This window comes from Hemicordylus capensis, chromosome 5 (genome assembly GCF_027244095.1).
Source record: "Hemicordylus capensis ecotype Gifberg chromosome 5, rHemCap1.1.pri, whole genome shotgun sequence".
NCBI lineage: Eukaryota > Metazoa > Chordata > Lepidosauria > Squamata > Cordylidae > Hemicordylus > Hemicordylus capensis.
Genome location: NC_069661.1, coordinates 222626940 through 222649514, shown reverse-complemented (window position 1 = coordinate 222649514; position 22575 = coordinate 222626940). Strand labels below are relative to the sequence as shown.

At 47.0% G+C, this 22575-nt stretch overlaps 1 long non-coding RNA gene across 1 annotated transcript; it reads left to right on the top strand.

Moving 5' to 3' along the window:
• The first annotated feature begins 4134 nt into the window (after window positions 1-4134).
• LOC128326603 (uncharacterized) lies at window positions 4135-22349 on the top strand. The gene is made up of 3 exons (XR_008308135.1): window positions 4135-4402; window positions 19894-20034; window positions 22230-22349. It is a non-coding gene; the product is annotated as an uncharacterized LOC128326603 (long non-coding RNA).
• Window positions 22350-22575: the final 226 nt, after the last annotated feature.

Below are 22575 nucleotides of genomic sequence, written 5' to 3'. Positions count from 1 at the left end.
ACATATGCCTCTAACATCAGTCAACCATGAAGAAAACCTTTATGTGCTACTTGGCAATAATACACCTGTCAAAAAAAATTATTTAAACACACACACACACACACACACACACACAGTAAAAATGAGGCCAAAACACAAAACTAAACAAGGAAATAAGTTTTCCCCCTGTTTGATGTCATGCATGGAAGACTAGTGATCAGATGGGCTTTGGAATGCATAATATGAACTACGATTCTCTCCAAAAGCACTTGCACAAAGCACTGCCAAACTTTGTGTTACCTCCACAGAGGCAGTAAGCTGTTTATTTGTTCCCCAGGGAGACCAGCTTAATGAACTAAATGACACAATTCATAGATATTGATAGCAGCAGAAATCTGTCCAAGAAAGACACCTAGGCAGAGCAAGGAAAGAATCCACCCCAATTAAACAGTCATCTAGTCCTGTATTTAATGAGCTAAAGGCAATCTGTTCCCTGAAAGGGTCCCATTTAACCAGACTGTCTATTAAGAGGGGACTGACTGTTTAATAAATTCAAAGAAGACTGCAAATGTTTACAGCCAATTCATCCTAGAGAATAAGTGGACACGGCTGATAATGTGACAACCCTTTATTGAACCAAATGCTTAAGTCAAACTAGACAGAAAGCTTGCTTCTTGAAATGCTGAAGTGACCTTTCTAGAATGCTCATACACACTCAGTCTCCCAGGTGTGGATTCACAGTAGTTATTTGTTGATACAGCAAAAAGACCTTTACTAGCGGCAAAGTATTATCTATTAAAACAAGGGATACAAAATGGATCAAGTAAGAGCTTTTGTTCTGACAGAACAGGCAAATTTTCAAGTGACACCAAACTATTCATCAGGAATTTCATCTCAATTTTTCATTAAGGTTTTCTACTCAACACACACAGACACACGCAGGATGCTAAGGCAGGCTGCAATCCCAAGCACATGTATAAGAGGAACAAATTAAATCCCACTGAATAAAATGGGACTTACTTCTGAGTAAGCATATTGAGGATTACAGTGCACTCTGCATCCATCTGCCTTCTCCTTCTCCCAGCCCTGTCAAAATCCTGATGCATAAAATCTGTCTCACCTTGGGCCACATCTATTTCTGCCTTAGGAAGAAGAGATCTTTCATATGCATATCAGAACCAAGACAGTAGTTTATCTATAAAGTGGATGTGTTGCTCTACCCCATTCCAGTCCTTTTCAGAAGCTACATACAACCCAACCATTCTGCTGAAAGGATTCTCTCCCCACTCAAGCAAGCTAGAGTCTATAGCATAAAGTATGGGAGTTTGGGGAGGGGGAGTTCTTAAAAAGTCTCACTGAGAGGACAGTCTGCCCTGTAGTCGACACACATCCAAATGAAACTCTTCCTGAACAACAGATGCCACTGGAAATAAATAAAACAAAACCTTCTTCTTTGTTTACAGAGTCTCCTGCGACTAAGTAAGCCCTTTTTGCATCAGCGGTAGTCCAACAAATGTAGGTGGCAAGTGCCATCTTCCTGACTGTTGTGTATCTTGGTTGAAAGACAACAGAGTTGCATTGCTGCTGTAATTGTTTATAATCAAAGAGCAAAGCAAAAACAAAACACAGAAGTTCTATATGGAGTAATCAAGTCTTAACCCAAGTGACTAGACCAAAATCCGTGTGCCCCCCACACCCTTCTCTCAGCGACAGCCGAGAGAGACGACTCCCCCTGCCCTTTGGCAGCTTAAGGATACTGCGATCCTATGCACCGATTCACGGAATTCTGCAGAACCTAAACCCGAGTAACCATGCATAGGAGTGGGCTACACATAGGGAGTGCAGCTCCTAAAAGGGGGTTCCCATTCCCCCCCTCTTTGATTCACTTGGCAGGGTCTGTAGGGAAGCAAAAATGGGGCAGCAGAAGTCAGGCTACACTCCAATCCCCACGGACTTGTCAGGAAACTCCACTGAACACTGTGCCTTTCGAACAAACATGCGTTGGATCGGGCTGCGCGATTATGTGGGGAAGAAGAAAGATTGGGGTGGGGGGGAGGAGAGGGGAAACGTTCTTTTCTACTCACAAAGCAGCACCAGTCTCAGCATCACCGCCCATGCCAGAAGCAGCATCTTACCTTCTCTGTGGCTGCTGCGGAGAAGTGCCGAGTCTTTGCTAGGGGAGGGGGTCCCGATCAGGCTGGCCAGCTTCTAAACGGGATGACTGGCTTGCTTCTCGGGACCACACACACACACAAGGCGAGTTGATGAAAAAAACACCCTCCTTTTACCGCTCCAATTTGTTCGCAGGCGGGGGAGCGAGGGGTAGGCGGCCGCGTGAGAAAGGAAGGCTCCGATCCAACACAGTCCAGCGCTTTCTGGGGATCTCTCCGGGCGGTCCCAGTCAGGGGAAGCTGCGGCTAGTCCGGTCAGCGGAGGAGCGGGGAGGGAGGAAGAAAGAGGGGGGAGGAGGACCTCGAGGAACCGGGAGCCCCCTCCCCAGCTGTGTCTTCAGGGCCTGCCCGCTCCTCCTTCCTCCATGCTGTCCTGGGGGGAAGCAGCCTCCCGTGGCCGGCTGTGCACCCTGCGCTGCGCACAGGCCCCGCCGGCGGCCAGCAGGACCCCGGGCTGGCCAGGGCAGGGGCACGTCCCGCTAGCTCTGCTGCGGCCTCTCCGGGGCCTGCAGGCACGCCGTGCGGGGAAAGCGAGGCCCAGCCCCGGCTTGCGGGGACTGGCAGGGAAGCCCCCCAAAAAGGTTAGCACGCAAGGAAGAAGCGGCGGCGGCGGCGAGGGCGCAGCAGCAATTGCCGGGCAGCCCGGCCTGGGTGGCCGCTGGGTAGCGCGCTGCGCTCGGGCTGCCTTCGCTGCTCTCACTCAAGACTCTCTCCCCGCTCTCTCTCTCTCTCTGCTCGCCGGCTAAGCGGCTTCTCCTCGGCAGCGCCCCGCCGCCGGCTCTCCCACTGCCACCACTCCAACCAACAGCCGGCTTCTACTAAGCTCCCCGGAGCCAGGCTGCCCACCCCCCGCGGGGAAGGAAGGGAGGGAAAGGAGGCGGGCTTCGGGCGGCGCTAAGCGAGGCTGCTGCTGCTGCTGCTGCTGCTTCCCAGGGGGGCTCGCTCTCCCCGTAGCTCGCACGCTCGCTGGCTTTCCGAGCGGAGGCAGCGAGGCTGGTGCTGCCGAACTGCTTCCTCGGCCAGCGGTGCCAGCAGCAGCAGCAGCAGCCGCCAGCTCGCGCACCCTCGCGCCGCCCTCCCCAGCCTGAGGAAGGGGCCGCTCGCTCAGCGGCAGCTGCAGCCACTGAGCCTCTGTGTCATGTCTGTCTGTCTGTCTCTCTGTGCGGAGGAGAGGATGGGCTGCGAGCGGCTGGGGCGGGGCCGCCCAGTGACAGGCACAGAGCGAGGGCCCAACCAGGAGCAGCCCCCTGCTGCGGAGGCCCTCCTCCTCCTCCTCCTCTCCTACCCACCCGCCCCTCTCTTGTCGCCTCGTGAAGGAGCCTCCATGCATGCACTTGTGGAGGGAGGGTGAGGGACTAGCACAACATGACCCAAAGGGAAAGAGGACGGGCGGGAACAGAGTCGAGGGGGCATCCCCAGTCCCTGCTGCTAGGTTGTCGGAGCGCGAGGAGCCTCGGGACGGACTGAGGGCTCCCCTCTCCGAACTCCGCGGCGGCCGAGGCTACTGGTGGAGGAATGCCCAGCCAAGTGCCGGCGCCGCCGAGCAGCAGCCCAGACACGTTCCCTGGCTTCTCACGTGCCCGGCCCCTACTTTGGAAGCCTCTCTCGGTGCAGCCCTACAAGAGGCTGAGGCTCGCACCCTTCGAAGCTGCCCCTGTGCGGTTTTGGGCAACAGCGGGAGGAAGCGGGATCCTAGCCGCTCCTCTCCATCTGTCAATCACCCTGCCTGGGACTGCTCGAGGAATCCGTGTGCGTTTAATTACTACGGAAGCGCCGGAGCTCAAGTCATGTCCTCCAGAGTCTCTTTCTCCCAGCAATATTAGGGGACTAGCGGTGGTGACAGTGCAGAGGACGGAGGAGACGCCTTAAACAGGCTCAGCAGTTCTGTTTCTCGTGGCTTCGTGTGCGAAGTCCTCCAGGCCCTCTAAACCGTGCGGGGGGCTTAAAATTGGCGGCGGGGGGGGGGGGGGCTCTTTATCATGACGAGCCGCTCAGTTGCAGCGAAGTACTCCGTGCCTTGGCTTGCAGCCCTCCTAGTGATGATTGCAAGCCGGCGCTTCTCCTAAAATATTTCCTGCTCCTCCATCCACCAGACAGAGTAGAAGTTTACAGTAGACAGTACAGTCATAGTATAACATTATGGCCCTATAGCTTGCATTAGTTATTTTTAAAGGCCTCGGTGTTTAAAGAAGCCTCATCCACGCGCTCCTCTACCCCCAGAACAAGCTGCAGAAGTCAGCAGAGCCGGGCAGGTAGGAAGCTCATTCATTACCTTGCCTCTAGGACACTTATTTAATGTATAGCAACATCCTCGCTCCCTAATAACGGTCTTTGCTGCCCTTGGACTAGTTGTTCTAAAGTCGCTCCTGCAGTTTCCATGGGGACTATTCTAAAATAAAAATGGGTGCTTCTTGGGTCGCCATGTAAACCCGCTTCACAGCCCGATCCCGTGCGCGTTTCGTTTCCTCGGCAGTAAGACACACCCACACTCTGTTCCATGAGCCCTGGTGTCTATAGAGAGTGTTGCAGCCTACGATTCTCTGCACATTGCGGGGCAGTGAGGCCTATTGGACACGAGGAAACGTGCATGAGATCCTCCCGCATGATCATCTGCGGACAGTGTTTTCTTATGCATATTTATCTAGCAAGCCCGGTTGTGTTCAGCGGCTTACTCCCGAGTAAACATGCTTAGGACTGCAGCCTTAGACGGTAAAGCACACTGAGCTGGTTCGGACCATCCCGCTCCGATGAAGGCCTTTGAAACGTGTGAATCGGCCTCAGAGTAAATAGCGGCAGCGAGAAGGCGCGTGTGGTGGGGAGGGAGATTCGTGTGCCCATCACTGTCCTCTTTCCTGGGGTTTAGTTAGCATCCTCCAAACCGGCGCATTTCCTTTGGGAAATTCTTTAGGATCTAGCTATTAAACTTGCAGTTCAACCGGTTCAGTTCCGCTTTTCAGAGGCGTTTTTACCCCCCCCCCCCAATCCCTAACTGGTGGCGCGGAAGACTTCTTTCTTCTCTTGCTCCCTTTCTTCCCTCTTTCATTAAGGAGGGGATTAAACCCTTGCCCCCACACGTGCATGATCATACATCTTGTGGCTGTTTCAGGGCAACAAAATAACTTCTAATATTTCGAATGCCATTAAAATGTCAACATTCCCCACGCTGAAATAATATCTAATTTCCTGGTCCCGTTAACATGTCAGATTTTAATGCCACTTCCTTTAGCTCACTTAAAAAAAACCAAAATGAAGCAGAACTTGTCCGCCGGATGGCTTTACTGCACTCTGGAAACAATAAGAAACCAGGCATAATAATCAAAGGTATCTGGTGTGCCTATGTTCATTTATGTGGTAGTACAGCCCATGGGCTCTCCTCCCTGCATTTCACTGTGTATGGACCCTGGGCATGTATTTGTGCTGTTCAGTCTTCTCTAACTCATTGCTTTCACTCCATTAAAGGCATAAAGTGGATTATTGCCATAAATTAACCTATTAAGAAGGAGAACCATTGATAAAACAAGCAAGGAAATAGCCCAAAGGAAGCAGAGAGTAAGGAGAACAAAACATTTCAAGCTGCTGAGAGAAGCACTTAAATAAATAACAGTTTATTTTTAAAATCCTCAGAGTTCTCGCCATTTAGCCCACCCACCTTTTTGGCACAGAGGGTGGAGGTGTGAGCATACATGCCATGAATAATAATGTAAATAATCATGGGTGGGAATGATAGAAGTGAGCACTAGTTGCTTTTACTTTCCAGAGCAGTAACAGAAAATTATGGGGAGAAATGACATCTTTGGAAAGCCTTACACTACAACAGATACTTCAGTTATTAATTTGTTCCCTCGCAACAGCCACTTAAATAGGGTGACTTTCTTGGGGGAAGGAAGTGTGTTATTGCAGGTATAAAGAAGTCTAAGGGCTTTAAAAATAATGTTTTGCAGCCTAGTCTACCAAAATATCCTGAACTTCAGAACTGTTTACTTAAGGGAAGATAGTATTTGCCATACCACATCAAAGCATTCGTCCATCAAGTCTAATATTCTGCCTCCAGCAGTGCCCACTGCTGAATGCTTTACAGTCAGAGAGTTATATCAGATGAACTGAAGTATACCATAAAGCTCAACATGGCAGTGATATCATTTAACTGTTATGGACTGGGACAGTTGACATGTAATGACACCCCAGAAAAAAACATGAAAAATCTCTTGGCAAATCTACAAAAGCTACTGAGTTCTTCTAGCAAGACATGATGATTTGGAGAAACTCTCTGTGACGTGCTGGCTGATCTTTTTGCGAGCAAGAAGTATCCTATCCCATAGTGTCTGACGTAAAAATGCACAAGGCAACACCAACATGTCATAGTCTTTTCGCCTTTCAGTACTAGGAGATGGAAATCAGCTGTTTTCTCCACAGTGCTGATTAAAAGGGGGAAAGACTGGAAAAGTATGGGTGAGGCTTGAGAGAGCTGGGCAGAAAAAAATAGTTTAACAATAGTGTAGTACAGGGCTGCACAATTTTGGTCCTCTAATTGTTGGACCACAACTCCTATCATCCCCAGCCACTGTGGCCAACAGGGATGATGGGAGTTGTAGTCCAACATTTGCTGGACACCGAAAGTGTCCTCTACATCATTTCTGAAGTAGTCTGTATAGGATATGGCAAAGGAAATTAAGAGTAGTTGGTTAACCACTATGTTTAACCACACATTAATTTGGTTTAAAGGCTTGAAGTTCCTCCATTATCCTAGACAATGAAGAGCCATAAAGAAGGTTCCTGAGGAAAAATCAATCATATAGTGGAAGGCAAATGATTTGCTGCTCTGTTTATTGAATTGTGAGTCACCATAAAAGCTTCCAAAATGTGTGCAATAAAAGCAAAAGCAAAGCAAAATGCTTCTAATTTAATTGGCATTCATTTAGACAATAAAGCAAACAATTTTACATGATAATATACAAGGCATGTCACTTGCATAGGAAGTTAGAGAAGGAAGTATTCTTATCACCTGCATAGCCTACTTTAATCCTGGAACCTGGTGACAGGGTTTATGTGTTTGTATCCACTATCTAATGAGGTAAAGTGTGCTGTCAAGTCGATTTTGCCTCCTGGCGCCCACAGAACCCTGTGGTTTTCTTTGGTAGTATACAGAAGGGTTTACCATTGCCTCCACCCACACAGTATGAGATGATGTGTTTCAGCATCTTCATATATCGCTGCTGCCCTATATAGTACCAGCGGGGATTCGAACTGGCAACTTTCTGCTTGTTAGTCAAGCATTTCCTGTTTGAATCCTTGCTGGTATGTTTCCCATACTATAGGAAACACCTATATCGGGCAGCAGCGATATAAGAAGATGCTGAAAGGCATCATCTCATACTGCATGAGAGATGGCAATGGTGAACCCCTCCTGTATTCTACCAAAGACAACCACAGGGCTCTGTGATCGCCAGGAGTCAACATCGACTCGATGGCACACTTTACCTTGTCTAGTGAGGTAACCATACCTAAAACCACATTGCTCTTTGCAGTCAGTGGATAAGCAGCCAATTAGCATGTGAAGAGGTCATAATTTGGAAATAACTGGCAGATGGGGCAAAGCCTGCAGAACAAGTGTGAACACGTGACCTTCTTTCCAAATACTAGTTTAAGCAGACAGATGGATAAACAAATGACTACATTTGTCGATCACACTGCACAGTCTATTTGTAAACAAACATGTTCATCTTATTTGCAGTGCAATGTATTTTTATTATATTTTCACAATAGTTATCTATTGAAATATATTTCTACCCCATTTTTCCATTTAAAATGTTCAAGGCAGCTTATAAGGGAAATCACAAACTAAAACAATGACAAAATAAAACTCAAGCGAGAAGGGACAGCAGATAGTGGGACTAATCTCACGACCCTCTTCAGGGTAGGAGGAATGGCCAGACTGGGTTCTGGAACCATGTGAGTTCCCAGTTGGCCATCATGAGAAATTTACAAGTGAGGTAGGCAGATGGGAAAATGCCTGCATGTGGGATAGGTACGGAGGCAGGAGGCATGGGGAGTCCTTCCGCTCCACCTTCACTCTAGAGCTGGGTACAAGTTCTGGGCTTGCCACTGCTGCCCAACTCCATACCCAGCTCACAGACCATTTTCCCCTCCCCCTACCTTATTATTTTATTATTATTTATTATTAAAACTTTTATACCGCCCTTCCAAAAGGCTCAGGGCGGTTTACATTAAAACACCATTAAAATCAGTTAATAACAATAATACCTTGCTTGTAGAATTCTCACAATGGCCAATCGGGAGCATGCATGGCTCCTGAATTAGTGTCGGAGGATTCTCCTGCCCTAAGGCCTATCATGAGAACAACCCTAGTAACAGTTCCAATTTATTTTATTTTATTTATATATTGCCCTTCCAAAAATGGCTCAGGGCGGTTTACATCAAAATAAAAACAAAACAATTAAAATCAAAACTAAACCAATCAAACAATTACAATCATTTAAACATTAAAATCATTAACGGTAAAATCATTTAAAACCAACCTTACATTTTTTAAACCATATATCTAATTAAAAGTCTAGCTGAATAGATTTATTGATTGATTGATTTGATTTGATTTCTATACCACCCTTCCAAAAATGGCTCAGGGCTGTTTACATTAAAAACAACACTAAAATCAATTAACTGTTAAAATTTAAAACTGTAAAAACAACATAAAACCATTATTAAAACAATTAAAACAGTTTTTAAAACCCTGGAAAACCAGGCCAAACCTTTATGGTTTAAAAACAGTTTTAAAACCGTGGAAGGCCAGGCCAAACAGATAGGTCTTAAGGGCTCTCCAGAAGGCCAATAATGAACTCAGATTACGGATTTCTGCCAGGAATGCATTCCATAGCAAAGGAGCAGCCACAGAGAAGGCCCGCATCTGAGTTGCCACCAGACGACTCGGTGGCAACTGAAGATGGACCTCCTCAGATTACCTTAATGTGTGGTGGAGATCGTACAGAAGAAGGCGTTCTCTCAGATAACTTGGACCTAAGCCGTTCAGGGTTTTAAAGGTAATAATCAGCACTTTGTATTTTGCCCTGAAACATATTGGCAGCCAGTGCCACTGTTTCAAAATGGGCATAATATGGTCTCTCTGAGTTGCCCCAGAGACCAATCTGGCTGCTGCATTTTGAACTAACTGAAGTTTCCAAACTACGTACAAAAGCAACCCCATGTAGAGCACAGTGAAGTAATCAAGCCTGGAAGTTACCAGCTGATGCACCACTGTTTTGAGGTCGTCCTCTTCAAGGAATGGCCACAGCTGTCGAATCAACCAAAGCTGATAGAAAGCATTCCTGGCCATAGCCTCCACCTGAGATACCAGGGTGAGGCCTGGGTCCAGGAGTACTCCCAAACTGCGTACCTGCTCCTTCTGAGGGAGTGCAACCCAATCCAGTGCAGGAAGATCTAACCCATCCCTCAGATTCTGAGTCCCTACAATGAGCACCTCCATCTTGCTTGGATTCAGTTTCAATTTGTTATCCCTCATCCAGCCCATTAATGCCTGTAGGCAGGCTTTTAGGGAATGAATGCCATTTCCTGATGATGCAGATGAAAAGGAGAAGTAGATTTTGGTGTCATCAGCATACTGATAACACCCAGCACCAAATCTCCTGATGACCTCACCCAGCGGTTTCATGTAGATATTAAAAAGCATTGGCGACAGAATGGAGCCCTGAGGCACTCCATATAACAGCTCTTCTTTTGAGGAGCAAATATCACCAAGCTCCACCACCTGAGAGGTAGGAGTGGAACCACTGCAAAGCACTGCCTCCTATCCTCAACTCCCCCAGGCGATCCAGAAGGATACCATGGTCAATGGTATGGAACACCCCCAAGAGATCCCAAAGACCCAGAAGAGTCACACTCCCTCTGTCGATTGCCCGGTAAAGGTCATCCATTAGGCCGACAAAGGCTGTCTCAACCCCATAGCTCTAAAGCCAGTTTGAAATGGGTCTAGATCCAGGGAAGGCTTCTTAAGAAGTGGTCTAACCATTGCCTCCTTCAGACAAGGAGGCACCTTCCCCTCCCTCAGCGATGCATTTATGATATTAACCAGGCCACCTTCAACAATCTCCCTGCTAAATAGAAGCAGCCAAGTCAGACAAGGATCCAGAGAACAAGTGGTAGGCCGCACTGCCCTAAGCAGCTTGTCCACATCCTCAGGAGTCACAGATTGAAACTGATCCAGCCTAATACTGCAAGAGGGATTGCTGGATACCACCTTCATAGATCCTGCAGAAGTACTGGAGTCCAAGTCAGCCTGAATACAGAATATTTTGTCCACAAAGAACCCATTAAAAGCATCACAGCAGAACATTTCCGGGGACTCGACCGATTTAAGTAGGAAGGAGCAGAAATTAGACTCCTCACAACCCGGGATAGCTCTGCTGAACGCGAACCTGCAGATGCAATGCGTGCAGAACAAAACCTTTTTTTTCTTTTTCTTTTTGCTGCACACACCACTACCGCATAAACCTTCAAATGGGTCATATGCTGCATTCTGTCAGATTCAAGCCGAGTTCCCCTCCACTTGCATTCCAGTCGCCTACCCAGCCGCTTCAGCCCCCACAACTCCTCAGTATACCAAGAGGCCATTTTAGAAGCAGGCTGGAAGGGACGCTTAGGAGCAATCATGTCTACTTTTGAGTTCCCTGTTCCAGCTTCCCACCAGGGCATTGACAGAATTACCAGCTGCACCAACATCAAAACCCTCCAAGGCGTTTTGGAATCCTTCTGGGTCCAGCAGCCTTTTTGGATGGACCATCCTTAGGTCCACCACCCCTGCAGGGGTGGATTGTGGCTGTGAAACCAACCTTAACAGAATATTAAGTCCGTCCATGACAATGGGGAAACCACCGGATCCCCCACCCACGGAACACCCCTCTGATTCGAACAAAAGACCAAATAGAGTGTGTGGCCAGCAACATGAGTTGGCTCAGAAGCTAATTGAGATAGGCTCATAGTTATCATGGCTGCTATGGAGAGCCAGTGTGGTGTAGTGGTTAGAGTGCTGGACTAGGACCGAGGAGACCCGAGTTCAAATCCCCATTCAGCCATGAAACTAGCTGGGTAACTCTGGGCCAGTCACTCTCTCAGCCTAACCTACTTCACAGGGTTGTTGTGAAAGAGAAACTCAAGTATGTAGTACACCGCTCTGGGCTCCTTGGAGGAAGAGCGGGATATAAATACATACATACATACATACTCCTCAGCCGCACCAGACAAGCCAGCCCCAAAGTGGATATTGAAGTCCCCCAGCACCAAAAGTCTAGGAGACTCCAATACCAACTCCGCGACCAGCTCCATCAGCTCAGTTAGGGAGTCCGTTGGGCAGCAGGGTGGACGGTACACCCACAGAATCCCCAATCTATCCCAGATACCCAGCATCAAAAATACACACTCAATATAAGTCAGCTGTCTCACAGGGACCCTGGTAAGGGAGATGGTATTCTTATGGACCACAGCCACTCCACTCCCCACCCCATCCACTTCCCCTAGCCTGCTCCACAACAGGTCAGTTCAGAATAAGACTGAAGTAGCCTGGTGGGAGAAGATGAGCCCACACTGGACCACTTGCCTCCCACAGCCAGGTCTCAGTTATACATAACAGGTCAGCTTCCTCATCAATGATCAAGTCATGGACAATTTCATTCTTATTCTGAACTGACCTGGAATTGCAGAGGAGCAAGGCTTCAGTGCTCTTTTAAAAGTTTTTATTGATGAGGAGGCTCTTATTTCAACAGGGAGCTCATTCCAAAGTCCAGGGGCAGCAACGGAGAAGGCCCATTCCCAAGTAGCTGCCAAACGAGTTGGCAGCACCCGCAGATGAACCTCTCCAGATAATCTTAACAGGCGGTGGGGCTCATGATGAAGAAGACATTCTCTTAAATACCCAGGACCTAAGCTGTTTAGAGCTTTATAGGTAATAACCAGCACGTTGTATTTTGCCCTGAAACTTATCGGCAGCCAGTATAGTTCTATATGAGGGTGTTTAAAACTAATAGGGGGATTAGTTAGAACAACTCTTCAGGCTGGATGCCTTCTGAGAAAGGAAGGTCTTTGCACAGCAATGAAAGGCAATCAGAGTGGAGGCAAGATGGGCGTCTCTTGGCGGGGACTTCCAAAGTTTAGAGAGAGCTACAGAAAAGGTCCTCTCTGATGTCCCAGCCAGATACAAATCAGAAGTTGGAGGAATGTGAAAAGTCTGCATAAAGAGCAAGCAGGTTTGTATGGGAGAAGACAAGCCTTTAGATGTCTCAGTACCAAGCCATGTAGGGCTTCAAAGGTCATAACCAGCTCGAACAGGGCCCTAATATTGATCAGAAACCAATGACGTTGTTGCTATAATAGAGTCACACAGTCCCAATAATTGGTCTGGTCAGTAGTCTGGGCCACAGCAATCTGGACCAGCTGAAGTTGCCACACACTTCAGATGTAGCCCCATATATTATTATTATTATCATTATTATTATTATTACATTTATATCCCGCTTTTCCTCCAAGGAGCCCAGAGCGGTGTACTACATACTTGAGTTTCTCTTTCACAACAACCCTGTGAAGTAGGTTAGGCTGAAAGAGTGACTGGCCCAGAGTCACCCAGCTAGTTTCATGGCTGAATGGGGATTTGAACTCGGGTCTCCCCGGTCCTAGTCCAGCACTCTAACCGCTACACCACGCTGACTCTGATATAGAGCTATGAGACCTATAAAGCCCTCAATGGCTTGCATCCAGAGTACTTAAGAGAGCGCCTTCTCTGGCATGAACCCTATAGCCTATTACAATCATTCGAAGAGGTCCAGTTACGGTTGCAATGGGCTGGTTTAGTGGCGACTTGGGACTGGGCCTTCTCTGTGGCTGCCCTGGTTAAAATATGCTTTGGAATGTGCTCCCTGTCAAAATAAGAGCATCTCCTCCTCCGTTTGCTTTTAGGAAGACCCTCAAGACACAGCTGTTTTCTTGGGCTTTTAATTGAAATCAATTTTAAACTGTTAAATTGCTTGTATCCCAATTGTTTTGTTTTTACTCGGGTTTTATATTTTTCGCATTTTAAATTGTGTTCACTGCCTAGAGATGCACATATCAGGCGGTATACAAATATGATAAATAAATAAAACTAGCTGACCCCACACAGAGCATCTGTGCAGTAGTGCACTTAGCCTTTGGTCTCTTGTTGGGAGACTTTGCTTGGCCTTTCCTCTGTCTCCTTTCCTCAAGACTTGCTGCTTGGCCGTATGTGTTCCCCCCATGCGCTCACCTGGCAGCTGTGGCTGTGATGTTTTTCAGCACTCATAACTACACAGCAGAGAGCAGTTACCCCATTAATCATGGGTCTTTTGTGACTTTTCTGGCAGGTGGACAAAGTTAGTGCACAGGTCGCTGTTTTCCAGGCTTGGCCCAATGATGTAGGGCTACTGCCCCATTGCTGTTATATGCTGTTATTCCTGTCTGGCTTCGTCTAGTAGTGTCTGGTCACTGTCAAATATTTCTTGGTATACACAGTTTTTGATCTCTTGTAGTGCTGATACCACTGTTAGTGAGTCAAATGATCTGACCCGATATAGGCCTATGTACAGTTGTCCGTGGCTGAAAACGTGTTCTTGTAAGTATAGTGGCTCCCCTGGTTCCCCCCACCCCCACCCCCATGATCTGTGTGAGGACTGAGTTTTGTTGTGGATGAAAGTATCAAGGCAGTATATACGCACATGCATTCAGTGTGGGGGCTTCCAAATTCTGCCTGAGTGAGAGTAGGTGGACAGTGAAAGGCTTGTGGGCACTTGAGTGTCCACACAACTTAAAGGGAGCAATGTTGTCCTGCCTCTTTTGCAGCTGGCAAAAGGCAGACATGCTCAACTGCAGCAAGAGGGGGTTGAGAGAGACTTCTGTCTGCAGTCTTGGACGATGTACAGTTAACTTAGCATTGGAATGGGAGACTGGTTGCATGTACTGTAAGGAATGGAGCTGCTCTCATGTCTGTCAGTTGTTGGAGTTCAAAATGGTGTTGTTGTTTTTTTAATTTTGGCAGGAATAGTCAGTGCTTTTGCCCCGCACAGTTCCTCTCTTGAGAGCCCCCCACCCCTCGTCCCTCTCTGTGCTGCCAATAGTGGTTCTGCTTGGCCCCAGTGTGGGGCGTCCCAACATGCTGGCAGCAGGACGGGCAGAGAGGAGGGCTGCCCACCACCCTCTCTGAGGTGCCCTCTCTGCCACCTGGTGCCTGTTCTCCATGCTCCTCCCCTCACCTATTCACACTCACCATTGGTTGCTGTAGAGAAGGTGCCATCTTGTCCCACTTGCCCCCACCAGCCCCCTCACTTGGCCAAGCTCCGCCACCTCTTTCCATTGTCCAAGGTTTCAATCCTCCTCCTCTTTTGCTGCCACCAGCTCCCACAGCCACCAAAGCCTACAATCCTCCTTGCCACCACCAGCTCCCTCACTCAGGCCACCGCCTCCTGCCGCACCCATGGCTCCACCACCGGCCAAAACTGCCTTCTCCCTCAGTTGGTCAAGCCTCAGTCGATGGCGGCAGCTCCCTCAGTCAGTCGGCCAGCCGGACAACTGCCTAGTGCCGCATGGGGGGCTCCACCGCCTGCCCAAACTGCTTGCTGCCCGCATGTCCGGAACTCTCACAAGGGTTCCGCCATGCATGTGATTTCCGATGGAACAGCACGTCTAAGAGAAATAAGTATAAAGAAGATTATAGTAATCTGTGACAGTATAACTAAAGCATGTGTCACCATGGTCAGAATTTCTCTAGGAACAGGCACAGCTGGCACAGCAACTAAGTTGTGGACATCCAGGTTCACAGCTGAAACTTGGAACATCTCCAGACTATAAATCTGTGTTTTTTAGGGGAGTGCTACCCTCTCCATAGAAACATAGGAAGCTGCCATTTACTAAGTCAAACCATTAGTCTATCTAGCTCAGTATTGTCTTCACAGACTGGCAGAGGCTTCTCCAAAGTTGCAGGCAAGAATCTCTCTCAGCCTTATCCTGGAGAAGCCAGGGAGGGAGCTTGGAACCTTCTGCTCTTACCAAAGTGGCTCCATCCTCTGATGGGAATATCTGACAGTGCTTACACTTCTAGTCTACCATTCATATAAAACCAGGGTGGACCCTGTTTAGCTAAGGGGACAAGTCATGCTTGCTACCACAAGACCAGCTCTCCTCTCCTAAGACAGGGTGAACTCCTAATCTCAGATCACCAGTCCTAGTGACAAGTAGCACCTGAGTCTTGTCTTGAGTGAGCTTCATTTTATTCACCACAATCCAGTTATGCAACATACTCCTGGGGGAGGGATACAAGCCTGTTTTGAGATTCTTCCAGTGATGGTCATCTCTCCTCTCCTTCTGGCTTTTAGTGTTTTTATGGTTTTAATTGATTTTAATATTTTTATGTGATTTTATGGAGTTTTATTGTATTAATTTCTGTAAACTGCCTTGAGATTAGTTTCCTGAAAAGCAGTATATACATCAAACAAACAAACAAACAAACAAACAAACAAACAAACAAACAAATAAATCCACATTGCTTAAGCAGCAGCCATAGGAACTGGCATCAGCTCCAAGCATCTGCTGGATCCATTTTCCTCTTACATTGTGTTCAGCTTCCTTGGGGCTATCCAAGGTTCTGATCCCCCTGAATACCATGCAGGAGCTACCTGTGTCCCTCCTAGAACCCATACCAACAAAGATCCCTGGCTTGGCAGAAGCCCTGCCTCAGCCATTGATTCCCACCTGGAATAGGATAGATTGGGAGCTGTCTTTAGTCCCTTGCATTTAGTTGGCACTATATTATTCAAAACCATAGCAATTCAGTTCACTACAGAGCTCCATGTTGAATATTCATACTGCCCTGGGTCATTGCATCATCCTTGGGACATAGGAAGGAAGGAAAGAAGACACCACACTGAGAGCTTAATCACTGTCATGCAGATCACAGCAAGTTTTTAGGCCCAGATGTAACACATGTGCAATACCACCTATGATATAATAGACTAAGGTTGCATGAGAAGTAGGAGCTAGATCCCTTTTAAAATGTGATCTTCCCATGCCTTGTCCCAAGATCCCCCAATTGGCTCACTCCATACATACTGTATCAATGACATCTCTGCTATGTGCCCATGTGTAGAAGCTCTGCCTGCCTCCACCATGGCAGGTTATGATGGGAAACCTGGCAGAAACAGGAACCTATGTGAGGAATAAATGGAGGAGTCAGTGAACTGAGAAAAAGGGAACAAGCATCTGAGCAAAGGAGAGAATGGAAAGGAGAGGTGGTAAAAAATGAAATGAGGGGAACCTATCACGCTTGGACTAGGGTCATGAACTGGTGCTGGTAGGAAAGTGGGGTAAAGGAGTCAGACAGCTGGACAAACACAAATGGCAAATAGTTAGAAAATTGAATGGGATTATAGGCAGGAGTCAGGATGGTTGAAAGAAGTGGCACAGAGTTGCCAGTGAGGTTAAAAGAAGGGGACGTTGGTACTAACAGATGGAGAGGGAGAGACATCTGGGAAAGAGTGGTGGTGGCGGAGGCATGAAGTAGAGCAAATGAGAAGCTACTAAGAGGGAGACTGTCATGACCCAGTATCTGGGGACCTCACCCACCCCCAACCTGGGAACCAAGCACACAGTTCTGAGGATGTAGCAAGGGTGGGAAAAGCCTAAGACCCAGCCCCTGGATAACACCCCCTGACTGCCACCCCCCCCCCACACACACACAAAGAGCCAGGGGGATATAAATCAGCACCTCTGCCATGATGCAAGAACACAACCTTGCCTTTGTCTTATGACTCACAGGAGTCCCACCAATCTTAGTAGAAGTCCTGCAGCATTGCCAGAGCCAGCACCTAAGAAATCATGCAAGGCTCCTTTAAGACAAGAGCCTTCCCTAGGAAGGAGGCAGAGCCAGTTCCTTCTGCTTGGGCAGCTGCCGTAACAACCAGCAGTTGGCTGCACAAAACTGCAGGTGCAACCTTCCATTAGTGTTGCATTACTTAACTTCTGTGATCCTGCTCAGTACTAGCCGAGGTACAGATTGCTTGCATGCAGAGCTGTCCAAGGTCCTGGACCCCTTCCAGTTTTGCCCAGATAGAGACCAGTGGAAGCCCTCACACAAGACCTGTGCATTTACTACCTGCTGATGTTAAAAGAGAAATTGATGGGCAGTGAGGTAGGGGAAATGCAGAGCAAAGAATAAACTTGCCGCAGAGTCAAAGAGATAGTTGAGAGAGACTGAACGTCACATATGGGCTCAATCCATACACTACTGAGACACCCCTTTCCTGCAGTTAGCTACCACAGTAACACAGAAAAGCCCAGATAATGTAAGAGTTGCTTTTAAAATATTGTTCCTTCACAGGAAGGAACAACATGATCAGGGCAACTCCATGTGATTTGACCTTTCACACACAACTGATGCAATGTGGGAGCCAACCACAGGGAAGCAATGTACCATGTTGCCTCGGAAGGTAACACATGAATTGGGCCATTGGGTCCAAGTCTTTAGCCACACTAAGATTGCAGAAGAGTGCCACTGGAATTAGTGAGGCTTCTGCAGAGGTCTTCAGAAGAGCTAGCCTTCAAATTTGCAGCAGGTGAGAGAGAGAGCTGATAAGGAAGGGGCTCAGAGAAAATGTGCTAAACACTGAACATCCAGTTCCCACTTTGCCACTGCACTGAACACAATTACATTTACAGCGGGGGCATGCGGGACTTACCTAACCTGGATCAGCAGGACAGCTTTCCATTAGAGTACCGCTGAAAGCTTTGCAATAGAAAATAGACCAAATGTAATCCTTCCAGAAGCAAGTCCAAGCTCAACACCATAAAGTAGATGGAAGGTCTGTTGCACGATAGCAACAGAGAGCAAGAGAATTACAAATACTGTTAAAACAAAGACTGGAGAGAAGTGCCTAGGAATGGGAGTGATTTACTCTCTTATATTGGCATGATCCTATTAACCACTTTAATGTGTTGCATCCCAAGACTGTGATGTCTCTCAGAGTAGAAGAGGAAAACCTTGGCACCTTTTGCTCCAGCTGCAGAATGCCTATCTGATGAAAACAACACCCAGACAATTAAAAGAGACACTTTGTATATTTGTTTGTTTAAAAATTTATACCCCACCTTTCCTTACACACTCAAGGTGGCTTACAAACATTAAAAGAATATACAACAATGAAACAGCAACCGTAATCATAAAAACATCATATAAATAACATAAGGAAGCAAAATGCAGAAAAGGAAAAACCAGCCCTTAAAGGGTATTGGGAGAAGGCTCTCTGAAACGTTTCTTCAGATTCTTTTGAAAAATTTCCAAAGAAAGTGCAACCCAGAGATCAGGTGGCTGGGAGTTCCTGGAAAGAGAATGCTCAATAGTGATTGTATCAATAGCCTGGGTCATTTCCTCAATCCAGAGATTAACCAGGGTCTTGGTAGAACCACCAACCAAATTGGCAGGAAAATCTCCCAAGCCATCAGAAATCCTTATGGATCCATAAGCCTCCAGGGCCAGACCTTTCTAATTGGTCTGGCAACCCTGAGGAGATCAGGAGTTCTGATGAGCCTAAATCCTGAAGTGATCTGTCCATGACAATGAAATAATGTTAGTCTCTTCCACTGCTATATCACCAACTCCCTGCCCAGCCATGAAATCCTGGGCTGCCCCAGACAGAGGGTTCTTGGGATGGTATACCAACAGAAATTTCAGTCATATGGCTATAAAGGTTGTACAATTAAGTGTTCAAGCATTTCCACTCTCAGTTTTCTAATTTGATTGTTTGGGTGGGGGTTGGCATTTGATTAAAATATGTGATATTACTAGCCCTTGGGATAAATAGTATAACAAACTGCTCAGGTTTCAGAATAGTGTCAGTTAATTATCACTATGTAAGTATGTGTCATGCACTGGCTTGGGATCACAGTGTCCAACTGCCTCCCTTCCTCTGATCCTGTTCATAGGCTTTGGAAGTCTCCTCAGAAGTGCTAGTGAGGGGTTTTTAATTGTCACCCCATTCCTGTACCAGCTGTCAGGGAGAGGGATAAGACTGCTCCTCACCAGGAGACTCTAGATTCAATTCACTCCCATCTCTCTAGACCTCCTCATCCCTGGCCATCCGCCTTAAATAAAGCCCTGCAAGCATGGCAATCCCAACCACCCTCTCCTGACTCCACCCTCTCCAATGTGCTGCCTGCACCTCCCTCCTTCAGCTGTTGCTTGTCTTGCCAGCTATTGAAGCCCTGCCTTCTCCTCTTTGCCACTAGGAGGCAACCTGTTTGGCCATGCTGGCCCACCCACGGTCTGTGGGTTCCTGTGTGTCCTAGCTCTCCCTGGCAACTGTGTAGGGTCCCAGCTGACTTTGCCTGTACCCAGGGGCTGTATTGCCTCCATCTTCTTGGCCCCCGACTCAGGCCCTCCCACAGCCAGTCGGAAGGCCCAACAGTATGTATGTATGCATGTATGTATTTTTATGTTTCCACTTATACCCCACCTTTCACGATGGCCCCAAGGCAGCTAATGTAAAACCTTAAAATCACAATTAAAATTCACAAAATGCACATCATAAGATGAGAATGTCATAAAAGGAACCAAGGACAATAAAATATGGAATGTATCATATTAAATATGATTGACAGATGCTTCCTCCAATCAGCTATTACAAGCCTTACAGGACAGGTAGGATTAAAAACCTTCCTGTAGGTTGGCAGGGAGGAAACATCACAAGCCCCCTGTGGCAGGGAGTTCAAAAGCTCGGGGCCACAACTGAGAAGGACCAGTCCTGCATAGAGCCTCGGTCAATGACAGCATGTGAAGCACAGCTCATCCAAAAGAATACAAAAGGTATGTAGAATCACTTGGAAATAGCTGTCCTTCAAGTATCTAGAGCCCAAACGTTGATGTTTTGATAAGTATTATTTCTATTCTATCTGGAGTGATTTTTCAATAGGTATGTTATATTTTCATTCTCATGTTGTAAGCTGTTTTGGGCATCCTTGTTTGGAAAACTGGCATAGAAATTAAAATGATTACCACCACTACTTGTACTAGTGCTGCTGCTGCTGCTGCTGCTGCTGCTGCTGCTGCTGCTGCTGCTGCTGCTGCTGCTGCTGCTGCTGCTGCTGCTTGGATAGTAGCAGAGCCGACTTGGATTTAGATCCCACAATTACAGCAGTGTCTGAATCGGAGGTGTCCAGCGACTCCTCTTATGTAGTCAGGCTGGATCAATTTAGGTTTGTGACTCGTGAGGATGTGGACAAGCTGCTTGGAGCGATGCAGCCTACCACCTGTTCTCTTGATCCTTGCCTGACATGGCTAATACTATCTGGCAGGGAGGTTGTTGTAGAATGCCTAGTAGAGATCATAAATGCTTCTCTGAGGGAGGGCAGGATGCCTCCTTGCTTTAAGGAAACAATTATTTGACCACGTCTGAAAAAGCCTGTATTGGATTCCTCAGTGTTGAGCAATTACAGGCCTGCCTCCAACCTTCCATAGTTGGACAAGGTAATTGAGAGGGTGGTGGTCTCCCAACTCCAGGCAGTCTTAGATGAAACTGATTATCTAGACTCGTTTCAGACAGGCTTTTGGGTGGGCTATGGGGTAGAGACTGCCTTGGGCAGCCCGATGGATGATCTCCAAATGCGAATTGACTGAGAGGTCTTTTTGGACCTCTCAGCAGCTTTCAATACTATCGACCATAGTATCCTTCCGGAGCATCTTAGGGGTTTGGGGGTGGGAGGCATTGCTTTGCAGTGGTTCCACTCTTACTTCTCGGGCAGATTCCAGATGATGTCCCTCGGGGAGTGTTGTTCAAAAACCGAACTTCGGTATGGTGTCCCTCAGGGCTCCATATTGTCTCTGATGTTTAAAATCTACATGATGTTAAACATCTACACTGCTAGGAGGGATCATCAGAAGATTTGGTGCAGGGTGTTATCAGTATGCTGATGACACCCAAATCTTTTTCTCCATGTAAACATAATCAGGAGAAGGCATAACCTCCCTAAATGCCTGCCTGGAAGCAGTGATGGGCTGGATGAGAGGTAACTAGCTGAGGCTGAATCCAGATAAGACAGAGGTACTTATTGTGTGGATTTGGAACTCGGGAGATGATTTCAATCTGCCGGTTTGATGGGGTCACACTTCCCCAGAAGGAACAGGTATGCAGTTTGGGGGTGCTTCTGGACACAAACCTTTCCCTGGTGTCCAGGGTTGAGGCAGTGGCCAGAGGTGCCTTTTATCAGCTTCATCTGATATGCCAACTGTGTCCATTTCTTGAGATAAATGACCTCAGAACAGTGGTACATGTGCTGGTAACCTCTAGGCTGGATTACTGCAATGCGCTCTACATGGGGCTGCCTATGTACGTAGTCTGGAAAATTCAGTTGGTCCAGAATGTGGCAGCCAGGTTGGTCTCTGGGTCATCTCGGAGAGACCATATCACTCCTATCTTAAAAGATCTACACTGGTTGCCGATAAGTTTCTGGGCAAAATACAAAGTGTTGGTTATAACCTATAAAGCGCTAAACAGCTTGGGCCCTGAGTATTTAAGAGAATGCCTTCTTCACTATGAACCACACCACCCATTGAGATCATCTTAAGAGGTTCATCTGCAGTTGTCACCGGCTCGTCTGGTGGCTACTCAGGGACGGGCCTTCTCCATTGTTACCCCAAGGGTTTGGAACACACTTCCTGTTGAAATAAGAGCCTCCCGATCTCTTACAACTTTTAAAAAGGCAGTCAAGACACATTTGTTCACCCAGGCTTTTAATTAGATATTGTTTTAATTGTGTTTTTAATAGTTTTAACATTTTATATTTTAATTGTTGTAATGTTTTAATCTTTTTATCTGATTTTCTTGTTTTGTTGTAAACCGCCCAGAGACTTGCATTTTGGGCGGTATATAAATGTTTTAAATAAACGATAAATAATAATATTAAATAAATTAATATTAATTTAATAAATTAATATTAAATAAATAGTAATAAATAATAATAATAATAAATTAATTAGCTGAATCTGAAAACTGCTTGATTAAGACAGGCCTTCTTGCACTAAGGATACTACCACTAGTTAGCTGTGAGGTGATGCATAAGGAACCAGATAAGAAGCAACAACAAGCATGCAACCAACCAAGCAGGTGGGAAGCAGTAGCAGCAAGCAGGTAGGCAAGCATGATAGAATTTCAGCTCCATCTGGTATGATGAAATAAGCTCTTAGCACAAAAGCTCTTCCCAGTGGCAAAGCTAACAAAGGACATGGGCGGCGGAGGGGGGGAGACAAATGTGTCTGGCCGGGTGGGGGGTTTACGGGGATGGCCAGGGCACCCCCTTACTATGCTCCTGGTTCTTCCCACAGAATTCCATTCTGTCTCTAATCATGATC